Genomic DNA, 13,264 nt, shown 5'->3' on the forward strand with positions numbered 1-13,264 from the left:
TAAAGGGGGCTGCAGCGGTTCCTCTCCCACCTCAGGTCTAGCACTCGGACAAAAGGTAGATCAGGAAGCTGAACTGGCTGAAAAGAAAATGAGCCTTCTGGGGACATGGATTAGTTTGCCATTGGCTCCTAGAGCTGCCCTGGCTTGCCCTGAAGTCACGCCATCTGCAGCTGGGGGGGGAGCACCACCTGGCTACCTTCTGGTGGCACCTTGCAGTTACACTGTAAAAATGCATGCCATAACAGTGTGTTTTTCAGCTCTAAAAAATCAAAATCCACCCCCCAATAGTTTCATTTTGATGCAGACTGCTAGCTTTTCCTCCTGTCTCTGTTGTGCAGTTCTAAGCATTTTAAAAAGAAAAAAGAGAGCAAACAAAAAACCACTTTTTTTCTCTTATAAAAATGATTTAAGAAGCATTTCTCTTGCAAGCATACACACAACTGCTTTCAGGTGTTTCACTTACTGACAGCTGCTCTTTCCAAGTCTCACAAAGCACTAGAGATTTAGAATAACCTAATGAGCTCTAAACTAGAGTTATTACAAAAAATACAAACACAGAGGCTGGCATGCCCTTCTTAAAAAGATTTAATTATTTTCCCCAATACTTCATCTGAAATTCAATTTCCAAACACTATCCTATGAAGATGTGAGTGAGAAAGCCATAAGGGTCACTAGCCACTCCAATGCTTTTCTGGGAGCAGCGCAGAGGTGGCGCACGCTGAGCTGAAGGTGCCATACAACATGTGGCAGGAAGCCCAGTTCACCCAAGGACAACGGCCAACTGGTGCCGGTCTCAGACCCACTCTGCTGGATTAGGGTAGATGTAAACACTCTCAGCCAGCTACTACATCCATGGCTCTGCAGCAGGAAAGCTCCGGGTGAGCACTGCCTGCGGGAGCAGCCAGGTAAACCTCAAACCACCATCACTACCTGTTTAACCTAGATTATCTTTTTCTGATGTGAAATAGGAAATGCATAACATGATCCCTTTTGCCCCCAGAGCTACAGGAGCCAGGACATCTTGGAAGAGATGGTAACTCCAACAGGCACAGCTATCTGCCCTTACCTTGTACATTACAGTCCATACTGGTAGGAAACTAATTCCCAATTCTCTTTCAGAATTATAAACCTAATTTAAATCTAATCGAAATTTAGAATCATGTACCAGTGCTAACTGTCTCGCTTGGAATATACATTAGAACGATTCAGAAGTACCAATAAATTTTTAAAGTGCTATTAAATACTAACCTGTCAGGTGGAAAAAAATTATCCAACACTAGTTTTAAGTGACACATAGAAGCATTATTGCTAGGCTAATACCCAAACACAAGGTAGACAGCTTTTAAATAAGCTTTCATAATACATAGTAGGGTACCCTTAGTACTAGAAAAGCACTTTTAACAAGATTTTCCTTTAATAATTGTTAAAATTCTGAATTGTCCCATAAACACATTCCTGCAAGTTCAACTTCAACACAAGCCAGATGCTAAATCCTTAATATACTGCATGTAAGATGAAACCCATTTTGAAGGATCACATGCACCTGCTTATAAGCATTGTCAGTTAGAAATCTGTCTCTCAACAAATTGGAATTATTCCTCCGGGGCTAAACAAACAAAATCACAATAACCTGCATTCAAACACCAAACGGCAATATGGATTAACCGGACGTGAAAAATGTCCTAATAATGCAATATACTTTAAATCACTGCAAAATATGCCAGTAACTAACACAGTAACAGTAAATTTTTCTTTCCAACATATTCACTCTATTAAATTCTGCCTATAGGGTTATGCTTTGGCTGGTTTGAGAATTCTAGACCCGTATTACTTGCATGTAATATAACTCAAGGAGATTAAAATTAAAAATGAAAATATGATGCATTTATGATGGAAGAAACATTAATAAAGGTCCATTGCATCACTGAATAGAAACAGTTAAAGCCAATAAATCATTTGTCTCATGGAATAATAAAATTCTGGGAAGGACTCTCCAGGGCTATTTTAAATTCCCATAAGGTGGGGAATGACCCGACCCAACAGTGCCTGTGCCGGGGATGTCTGACTGCTTGTGGACACAGCCAGATGGAGTCTGCCTACATTTGCCGTGTTTAGACTCCTGTTTTAACATCATGATGTCTACTTCACACTATTGTTCTACTGTAAACAAAGGCTTCCTTTTCCACTTCTCCTCCCTTATTCCACTCCAAGCCAAAAGTAAAACAAAACACAACCCCCCCCCATCATTGAATTCCTCCTTCAAGCAACTAATGCATTCACGTCTGCGAGATTCATTCAGTGATGGGCTCACTGCCACATGCAGCACCACCGCGATTCATCTCCCCAGATTATTTGATACGCCTGTCAAGAGGTAAAGGAAAGAAATCACGCTGCCACTTTTGCAATGAAGGTAGCAACCCTCCCTGACCATTTCAGATCTTACCCTGAAGGCTTACAAATCTCTTATGCAAAGATTCACATTTGAACCAGAAGGTTCCATCTAGATGCAAAACCTTAAATTGTTTCTGGTTTGCCTTTTTTTTTTCCTCCTAGATTAAACCATCCCCACCAGGGCTCTGTGAAAGCTGAGGCTTCAGTCACAGCCTCAAACAGTGAAAAAAGAAGCAGAAGTAACACGTGGGAAACTTTAAGAAAACAAAGGCTATTGCGAATATTTGCATTTCCTGGTTTAGTGTGGATGGAGCCTCTCAGACCAGCCAGGATGTTTCTAACGCTGAACTTTCATACACTAGAAATTTCACTTCGCTCCTCCACCCTACTCCAAAATGGCCTAACCCTCCCATCTTGTCCATTTTTCAACGTCTGAAAAAACACTGCTGTACCATGAAGTCATCATAAATACACTGCTTACTTAAAGACTGAATACTATGCTGGTCAGCTGGGGGAGAGGGGGAACAACATAGCTTTAAATTAAAAGCTATTAGAATACTTAAAGAAAGCGTCAGCAGTCAAAGAACAATTTTCAGATCAATTTCAAAGTTGTCTCCTCTGTTTCTCACATTTGTAGTGAGTATAAAATTGTATTCCAGTAAACAAAATCAGAGTGGGAAAGAGAAATCCGTTAAAGATAAATGAAACCACCAGCTTTGCTGTTACATTTGCTCTATGATCCTCTTTGGTTTTTATATTATTTTATCTTCCTGCAGTATTAAAAACATAATTTCCCATGAAAAAACCCTTAAAGTAACATTACCAAGATTAAATGATCTCAAACCTGCAGAGGTGGTTATTATATCCAAGTGTGAGCGAAGTAAATTCTATAACAAGCATTAACTCAATTACCCTAGAAATAGAGAAATAAAATAGTATAGAAGAGCTCAGGAAAAGAAAAAGGGGTACTCACATCTCAAATTCTTAAGAATCATTGTGCTAAAATCTTACCTCAATCCTTACAGCCTTGTTTGAAATCCCAGCAGCTTTTTTTTTAACCAAGACCCAGTTTAGACAGAAGTGATCAGTCCAAAATTATCAAGTTGTAAAATACTTAGCACAAGATTCTTCCTCTGAAGATGGGTAAATAAAAAATGGTAACATGGAAATTTACCCATATATTTCTCAGCTTGTTTTGATAGGAACAGGGATGGAGGAAAAAAGCGAACACGGGAAGCAAATTATAGCTCTGTTCTGTCTGATGTATTTCATGCACCTCTGAAAACGTGCTGGGGAAAAACACGCTAACAAGAAGCAGAGCCCTCGGATTTGTTTCACTGCAGTAAAACTCTCCACCCTCTGAATGATCTCTAGTAGAGGCAACAACAAAAGAAATTCATGATCTAATTACCAGCCAGACAAAAATGCCCTGAATTTTAAAAAGGGCTTCAGACAAGAGGCACCTGCAACTAACCCAGACTCCTGGGTACGCAGACACCAGCAGCTCTCCAGACTGCAGGATCGCTGCCATCTCTGCTGGGACATGGTCACACACCCGATTTAAACAGGAAGTCTCAAAATTCTGTCTCCACTACAGACAGGAACCTGGAGGGACACTGCTACTGCTGGGAAGAGGTGAAAGGAAAGAAAGAGAAAAGACACAGAAAGCATGTACATCATTTACTCTTCATTAGTAATTATCATGCCATTCTTCAGCAAAATGCTGAAAATAGCAATTTTATCAACACTAACAAAAGGGCTGTCAGTTGCTTTATAAGAAACAATTGCTAAAACATGACAACGGCTAAGGTGACAACTTTTGCTAGGGAAAAAAGAAGCAAATTCCAGCATTTCAAATATACAACTTGAAACAGTTGAGTGATTTTTTAAAACCAGTCCTTAATAAACAAAACAATGTTAAATAGTTCATGAGGACCATGATTTCAATACCACCACTAGTAAAAATCATTAATTAAGCATTCGCCTTAATCTAAACTCCTAGGTCAGCACAATTTTGTTTTACTACTACACCTGATTTACTGAAATCATATTCTAGGAGGAATACAGATGAGTGATATACTCTTCACATCTATCTGCATTATCATCAATATCCACAACTTCAGACACAGATTCCGAACTCTCTCCCTGACAATATGCGGATCCTGCCCCCTCCTCCTTTAATGCAGTTGAAATACTTAAGCACAATGTCACTGTATTTACTTTTGAGGGGAAAACTGTTTTTAGAGGAGTGCTTTTAAACTCTGGAAACTGCCTCTGTTTGGAAGTTGACAGTTTGGCTTCTGCCAAAAAAATAAAAAATAAAAAAAAATAGGGTCGGCAGAAAGGTGTGTTGACTATATATACACTTTTACTTGGTTACTGAGTTTATGCCTCTGATTCCGTAATTCTGTCTCTACCTGCAGAAACGTAACACCATGTAAGCGGGGAAAACACCAGGTGCTTAAAGAAAGTACATACGGAAAACCAAGGCAACGTCACCCATTCATACATTATTAAAATTCTCATGTACCTCAGGCCAGTCTTTTTCCCCATCAGATACCATGAAGCCTCATCTCCAGGAGTTAATTATATTGATAGACTATACAATTTATAAACTGATTTAGTTAAATTATTGCAGTCCTTTAATATGAACAGATTCAGTTTAGTTTCTCTGTGTAAACAGAGGTGTTCTACAGATCAAACCCAAACAGCTTAAGAAGCTGCTGCTGTTAAACAGAGATGAGCTAATTGGATGAGCAATCCTATTTATTTCAACAAAAGTAAAGCAACTAATATTAAAGCCTCATTTTCCTTGTTTTACTTTGTTTTTATACAAGTTGCGTAAATTATTTAGTCAAGTCAGTAAAATTTATATACTATTGTAAGAAATACTATAAAAGGGGTTTTAAAGAAACAGACCACCAAGCGATTCAGATGAAATAGCTCACCAATATATGAAAATAAAGAATCTTGCCCAAAAAAGCTTACCATGCAATTTAAACTACAGTCTCAGAAATCTCTTGGGAAGATGCAATGTTCATGAAGTGAAAAGACAGGCTTTTTTTTTTTTTTGAGAAAGCGGAACACACAGCAGAAGGTAATAAGCAGTAGAGAGTGGCGAGGAAGAAAGGTAACAGGAAGCAGGTGAGACTGAAAGGAGGAGTATAAAGCTCATTACATGAATGTAAAAAGTTTAACACTGTGAATCAACACACCTTGCAGTACAGTAGATGAATAAAAATCCAGGAAGGTATTTCCAAGAAGTTAGATGATATTTTATTACTAGGCATCTACAAAGGCAGAATGGCTTTCAAACCCAATGAGCTGGCAAGTGCTTCCATTGACCTCAAACACCAGCTATGAGCTTCAGAAGGTCTGAGGGGACACAGAAGTGGAAACACCTCGTTTACTCTGGTGCCTCTCACTCTAGAAACCTCAGCCTCTTGTGGTTCCGTCCACAAAGCATTATACTAAATATCACCTCTCCTGATTTCTACCATTTCTTATCTGGTTGGTAAGGTAAGAGCAAGGATGCCAGACCCAGTTTTCCAGAGTAATCTTTAAATTCATTTCCTGGGCACACTGCTCCTTGGAAATCTCAGCTGCTAATTGAGTGCTATCCCAGGGTCTTTGTGTGTCCGTCCCCCCTCACCCCCCCGGTATAACTATTTGCTAAACAATATTAGTTACCAAGTAAAATATTTTTTCCTCTCACAACTATCATCTTACATCTCAATTATTTAATACTAAACACCTTCCAATGACCTAATTCCTTTTGTTTCTTTATCATCTATGTATCTTAGAGCCAGCGTGACAAATTATATTAAATAAAATAAGACCAGAGACATGCTAAAACTGATCAGCTATATGAACAATGAAGGAACAAAGGCGGCACAAGCCTTTTCCCCCTTTACATTCCTTCAACTGGCTTTGTAAACTGTACCTCCTTTCTGCATTGATTATTAACAAAATCTAAGAATTCACAACTATGTTTCCTGTTTATCTTTGTGCATTGTAGACTACAAATAGAATTGTCAATGCTAAATAGATACAAGTTTTTAAAATACTAAAAATCAAAATGCAGTGACTGCCTTGGAACTGGCATGCTACATTAAACTACCTCTCCAGCTAAGCATGTATTTTCACTAAATATAAGCAAATAAACTATACTAAGACAGTTCACCAAGTTCTGCCACTGTCACTCGTGTCACACTTGCATTCCAGACACATAACAGTCCTCGCTAAAAGGTGATACTGCCAAAGGGTGACAAGATGGGGGTGCTTTAACGATGCGTGCAAACATTTTGCCATTTAGCTAACAGTCAAAAAAGTACCTAAACACATTCAAACTTATAAAAGAGAAATTAGAAAAAACAAGTGAGTCTCGTAGATTTTGATCCTAAATACAGACTGTTGTTTAGGAGACAATAAAAAACACACTGGATTGGAGAAGATAAAGTGTTAATCGCATATTTGGTGGTTTATGAGCCAAAGCAGTCTGAGGTTTAAACTGCTTCTGCTCAGTGCTCATCCCATTCAGAGACGATGAATCATTTCCCATTTGGCAACACTTCTGCCTACAAGGCTGTCTTTTGTGAGATTTCTCCTGTATCCTTGTAATAGGTTTACTAATTTAGTACACCTGACTTTGAGCAAAAGCTATTGTTGCCAGCTGTCAGACTAGACCTCGTCCTGTTTATCAGACACATCTAAACCATCCTGTTCTGTCCCAGTCATAGAAACAGAACACTCTTTACTAATCCCAGTGCAGTAAATTACTTTCTAATATCCTTGTTTTTCTTACTCTGCCAAAATACCAACACATCATAGATTTAAAGCAACAGCAAAATCAATTTATCCACAGCAGCTGGGCTCATACCAGTTTATCCAATAATCACATTTCTTTAAAGTCATATTTGCTGTTCTAGTCATTCTGGCCATGAATCCCTGAGTTTCAGCAGTAGAGGTCTGACTATTTTAAACAAAGGTAATATAAGCTCACAGGGAGTTTTTTAGGCAGGCCTCCCCAGCTCTTTGAAAGATAAATCAGAGCAAAACAAAGTATTAAATGCCTCACACACACTAAAACATTTCCTCGTTTTCCCCAGGGCTTTGTGCATGCTAAAGAAACTGCATTACTTTCTGTTTATAAATATTTGTCTGGACCACAGCTTAAAAGGGTAGGGGCAACAGAGAAAATATGCGGGGTTTTTTTTGTTTGGGGTTTTTTTTGTTTGTTTGTTTGTTTGGGGTTTTTTTTGTGGTTTTTTATTTTGTTTCGTTTTGGGGTTTTTTTGTTTGGTTGTTTTTTTTTTTAAATCTACCTACAGAGAATCTGGGAAACATATGAAAAAACAATTTGTGTATGACATTTTTACTCCTAAACAAAATCTACCAGAACTTAAGTCTCTACATTCTAGACTATGTAAACCAGTTATACAGATGCAAAAAAAGCAGACGCACTCTCCTCAGGTTTTATACGCTGCCCAGAACTGCTACTGCACTTTGAAAGCTCACTGTGTTCACAGAAATACATACCCACATATTAGATGCTATTTCGATACTTTTACTCTTCCAAATACTTTAAAATTCAGTATAATCAATAAAAATATGAGTACGCATCCACTCCACTAACAAAAAATATGAATTATTTACATTCCTCTCTTCTTTTCCATTTTCAGGGGGCTGTGGAGCTGCTTACTCATCTCTAGCATTGAACTCTGGCTTCGTTAATTCACAGTGAGCCGTGGAGGAAGCACACCCGAACTCTTCCACTGGGGCCTGACTGGGAAAGCAATTCACAAACCATGATTCAACATGCAAAGACCATTTACTGTGAGCAGGTTTCACACCATCTTCTGTTGTATTTGTTGCCAAAACTAAACTTAGCTGCATTTGCCTATTTGTAGGCTAGCTGAGGATCCTTGCTAATGTCTGTCTTCATGACAATATCCACATAACATTCGAAACAGGCTGATGTCTTAACTGGTTTCAGACAGGAAAAAAAATAAAATAATTGTAAAGTAAGTAAAAGAAATCAAGAGCACAAACTCCACATAAGAAAGAGTCAGAGATGGTTCATGCTACAGGTAGCACAAGATTGCTTCTAGAATGCAGATGGGGGCTGCATGCGGCATTGCTAACACATAGTGTGAATGAGAAATGTTGTAGCAAGTTCCTAAAACAGAAGGAAGTGAAACACAAGAATTTATGTGTACAGGGAAAAAACCATTTAGAACAGTTGATAGTGATGTAGCTAAACCTACGTGAGAAGATTGCTACCATGCAGTTACATACAGGGCACGCCTAAGTACGCCATCAGAGCAACTCTGTGGGGATCTACAGAACATCCTCTCCCCCACCCCAGTAACTGCTCATCCACCGCAGCCCTCTGCCCCTTCCAATGGGGACACGAACGTGGCAACCCCTGCAGCTGCGGAACTAGAACCTGCTCATCCTGGGGTGCGACAGAGGAAAGGAACCTGCGAAACAGAACTTCTTGGGATTTTAGGAAATAGAGATGCAGTGAGAACAAATAGAATCAAGAAGCCATATTATTTCATTGCTCCACAACAGCTACAAAGCCAGTCTAGTCCCCTGTAAAGGCACTGTTCTCGCAACTACAAGGAAGAAGACCTATATATATTATTTTTTTTTCCCCACAAGATTTTTCATTGTAACACTTGAAATGATTAATCAGATACTGTAGTTCAAGTATTATTCATCTGTACAATTTAAGCTAGCCTTGAGTAATCATTAAAGAAAAATATTTGCCAGGAAAAAATAACCCTGAATATATGATTCATTCACTTCTGAAACAATAAAATGGTTCACTATAACAAAAACAACTATATTGTAAATACTTCAATTAAAAAGTTAAGAAAACAGCCAAATACAATGAAGAAAGCATGCCCTGAAAAAAAGCCCAAACATGCGTGTGTGCAAATAACAAAAAATCTTGTCAGAAAAAGATAATTCCATGAAATACAGTTAACACCAATTTTGATGGAAACTGTACTCTATTCTTTAGCTATTTAATAGTCTTAAAAACGCAGAGACACAGCTCACCTCTCAAACTCCGACAACTTACTATTAAGCTGATGAGCAGATATTAATTTCAGCACAAAGGTGATGCATGTCATGCACATCTGACAAAGACACTGAGCACAACCTCTGGAAAGCTCAAGACAGTAATGTCACAGAGACTCCTAAACAACTCCCTAGGAAGTAGTCAGGGCTTTCACAGACCTTAAATCATGAAAAAGGGGATCAGCTGAAAAAAATCAAGCATTTAATAGCTTTATAATTGCCCAAAGCTCAACAAGGTGTGAAAACGAGCAGCTTTTTGAAACAGCAGTCTTCATAGGAGCAGACTTTGTTTCAGCCTTGTATCAAACGCTGGGGGAAAAGAGAAGCACTGTTAAGCATCAACAAGTAACACTGGACAAGTATGACAACATTTTAAAAAGCTCACTTTTCTTCATGGTTAGACAATATTGCCAGTTTACTTAAAATGAAACTTTGCAGTTTTACATTGTATCAGTTTATTTCTTTTTAGTTGACTAAAAAAAAAAAAAATATATATATCTGATAGCACTGACAACTTCTTCTCACTTTGTCTATATATAGCCATTTTCTGAATAGGCCTCAAAGAAACATCAAATAGAACATGATGTTTTTCCCCTGCTGGAGATACACCTGCCCACAACAGGTAACTTCTGATTGTTTCTTCACTGTTTAAACTCTTTAGCAGACTCCTATGTGTGTGTGTTTAACATATAGAGTGAAGATCAAAGTTTTTCACCGCACAGGCAACTCAGTACAAAGCCCAGTATATTCTATCTCCATCCACTAACACAGTGAACTGCTCCTGGAGAAATCCGGTGGCGACAAACTGTGTAAAATTAGAAGACTCATCTCTTCTATAGAGAAACCTTTATATACAATGCAAGATCCATCCGAGTACACAAATGATGACTGCCATAGCTTTCTCTGTCCACTTGATATTTAACATATTTGTAATGACTCCGAGTTGCAGGAAAGATTTGACCTTTTTTAGTCACCAATAGCAGATAACGCCTATCTGAAAAAAAATATTAATTGTAATTCCAAAACCTTTGTGAATAGGTGGCATGTAAATTAGCCAAGGAAACACTAAGAACTACAGAGCTCAATTATTATCACATATGACTTAACAGAAAGTCTTCTGAGCCTTTTAAAGCAAGAAAATAAGAGCATTAATGAAGTGACAAAAACGTCACATAATTTCTTAGAATCAAGGATTTTTTTAAAAAAGACTTCTCAAGTTTGCTAAACGCTGAAGAATTCCTTTTGTTCTACATGTAAGGAGCAATCCTGATCTTATCCACAAGCTTTTCTTAGAATTACGTTATGAATCATGGCCACTTAGAAGCCAGCCCTTAATTTCCTATTTCTTCTATATAGAATCAAGGTGATGAACATGTGGAGCAAAGGAACATGTGGGAGAAATTCTGGGGTGGGTGGTTTTTCCTGTTTGTTTTTCAACTGCATCCAACTGTAACCACTTCCATTCTTTGCATTTGCTATACATCTTAAGTTCTTATAAGAAGAACACCTCTGAGAAGAATATAACTTCTTGTAAGTAATATACCCCTATCACTAACGATAACACAGCACGCACAGCAACAGCATTCCCTGGTTACAAAGGCAAGTGTTAAGAGGTTTGGGAACACAAGGATGAGGGCTGTCCCTGCGGCCCCGTGTCATGTCCATTGCCACTACACTGGAGTCTGGGCACCAAGAGATTCCCAGCACCTTGTCCTGCCAAAATCAGTCTCCACCACCCCCCCAGTTGTCCCGGACGGTTCCTTGCTCCAGGTCATGCCCTTCTCCACCCTCAGCCAACTTTTGAATCCTCTGCATCCTAGTTAATGCTTCTCTTCACGTTGGAAGCACGAGTTTAGCAATAATGGGACAAGATCAACTCCTGTCCCAGCCATTTGTTAAACCAGGCACCACTACTCACTGACTGATACAGAGACATCTGCCTATTACCACATCCCTGCTCCTGCCCAAGAATAAAGGGTTCACAAGAATCAAGGCTTTTTAAAAGATCTGCAATGTCATTTTCATCTCCTTCTCAAAACGGGTTGAATTTTAAGAGAATCTTCCCAAAATAAACTCGGCCTGATTTAGCTATTGAGCATAAAAACCATCAGTGTTAGCAGGGCGCTTAACTGAAGAGTGTCTTATAATGGGAAGCACCAACTATAGCTGGCGTTACGAGCTCCAACTTGGTATTACAAGTTCAACTAAAGTTATAAATTCCACTGACAGCGAATAAAAAGCCAAGATGTTCAGACAGATAAAGCAATTCAAAATTGTGTTCGAATTACACAAAGTAGAAGCAACTGCCGGAACCAGCGCTCCTCCTCACTGTGCTGCTGAAGTGTGAATGTAACACTCCAAAGTGTCAGGCTGACCAGGGACAATTTTTCTTTTCATTTATTGCTACTCCATCACAGTGACACAGCGTGGGTGCAGAACAAGTGCATCTCCAGTCATGGGCCGCGCTGGGAAGAACTGTTTAAATGTAAGACAGCGAAGTTTCTAAATTTCAATAAACTTCCAAAAAATATAAAGCTTTTGAATGAGTCCAAAGTACTACCCGGCATAGATTAAGTTACTTTATGCTGATACACAGGAAATAGCTGACTTATTCTACAGGATGAACAATTCACCAGAGGAAAGGAACTTTCAGGAAAAATGATAAATATTGTAATGAGGATATCCGAGGCACATATTCCCAACGCCACATTCAGAGTTCACAAATGAACAGAAATTTCTTCATGATCTCTTGGCCAGAGAAGCAAGTGAGATATAGATAAATGTAAACATATAGTACCTCCCCAGGCAGAACAACCGCTTGCTGTTAGGGAGGGGAAGCAAAGACACTATTGTCTATCCTTGTAGACAGAAATACAGAAATCTCAGGATCTTTTTACCACCCCCCTGTAAGACAGCTATTGGGAGAACATTATAAACTGCAGGAACAGCTTAAGGAAGGGAGAGAAGACTACACAAATACTTTATTTTATGACAAGCCAGGCACGAGGCTTGTACTACTGAAATTACTGTATGTCACTTTTTCCTTAAACATTTTAAATCATCCCTTGACCCACTTGTTAAGTAGAAATCCCAAATGTGAAAGATTTTCACAAAAGGGATACAATATAACATGACATCGTAACTTCAGGAGAAATCCTGGCCACTCCTGCATTTGTACAATCATAAAGTTTTAAACCATTTAACTTTTTGACTAAAAGCACATATCCAGCTATTTAAGGCAAACCTGAATAATTGCATGGCATCTTGAATTTACAGATAGCATTTGCTTCTGTAAGAACACACAGGCATTTCCCCTGTGCAGTGACATTAGTTAAACAGAGGTCAACAGCAATTTTCCCCATTCCACACATCCATACTTGACCAACAGTTTATATACTTTTGAAAATACTGTTCACCAACACCTTGAGCTTTACCAGACATCCAGAACTGCTAGTTAGACATTTAGAAATGCCACACTTACAACCCATTTGAAATTATGAAATATGGTACTTAACATTTTTACAGTTGTTCACAGGCTTCAATTACCAAGAAGCTTCCGCAGTAGCGCTATAAAACATTTTTGAACTTTCTACTAGAATCCTCTAAATAAAAGTCCTAGAAAATTACCACTTTAACATGCATTATACCTTTCTTTAAAGTTTGATCAACTAATGTGTCATATGCTGTGAACCCAGGCTTAAAGAAGCCAGTCACTTTTAATTCCATAATGAGTAGTGCTAAGCAAGTGCTCTCCAGCATACATCAGAACCAGGTTCTTCATGTC

The sequence above is a fragment of the Numenius arquata genome, chromosome 17, assembly GCF_964106895.1.
Source record: "Numenius arquata chromosome 17, bNumArq3.hap1.1, whole genome shotgun sequence".
In the NCBI taxonomy this organism is placed as follows: Eukaryota; Metazoa; Chordata; class Aves; order Charadriiformes; family Scolopacidae; genus Numenius; species Numenius arquata.